Source organism: Mastomys coucha, unplaced genomic scaffold, assembly GCF_008632895.1.
Source record: "Mastomys coucha isolate ucsf_1 unplaced genomic scaffold, UCSF_Mcou_1 pScaffold16, whole genome shotgun sequence".
NCBI lineage: Eukaryota > Metazoa > Chordata > Mammalia > Rodentia > Muridae > Mastomys > Mastomys coucha.
Genome location: NW_022196898.1, coordinates 91999042 through 91999759, shown reverse-complemented (window position 1 = coordinate 91999759; position 718 = coordinate 91999042).

Sequence of the window (718 nt, the reverse complement as noted above, 5' to 3'; positions counted from 1 at the left end):
GTTGTAAACTTGGCTCAACCCAGAGAACACAGATTGACAATAGATCATTGCAAGAACATGAGGTTTATTGATCCATGTACATGGGGTTGCCCACCCTCATGGGGGGGTCAACCTCGAACACAGAAAGCACACATCTTTTATACTTTACAGAGGGCAGATTTCTGCAACAGGGCTAGCTGGCTTACTCTGGTTGGTGGAACCCAGGACAAAGGATCTCATCAGGCATTGGTTTGCTTGCTCAGGGGGCCGTTCTTGGCTTAGTCAGCCAGCTTCCCTATCCAGCTCTGTACCTGGCCTTGAAAAGTCTCTGGGAAGGGGCTGAGTAACTAGGTGGTAGGGGGATTGTTGGCAGCAAGGTCAGGGTGACAGTTTGTGGTCTTTTTCAAAGTTCACCACAGGGAAGGGTTGAGGAGTTCTTTCGAGAATTGCTAGTTGTTACGACCACCCTTGACCAGCAAGGACGGCGCAACACACTCGAGCTCGTCTCCTGCAGTTTATTCAGGAAACCTTTTACATTCTTCTCACAATCTTCTTCTGCTTCTTCTGACCCCGAGGAGAGCCAACGCCCAAGTTAAATACTGTATGGTCAGCCACTCAGGTAAAGCTAAGTGGCGCAATCTTACTGGCTCACACAGTGGAAGCAAACCAGTTGACCCGCCCATAACCATGAAAAGGCTTGTTTACTCCTTGAGCGCTCGCTGGTGGGCTGGCGGGCTGG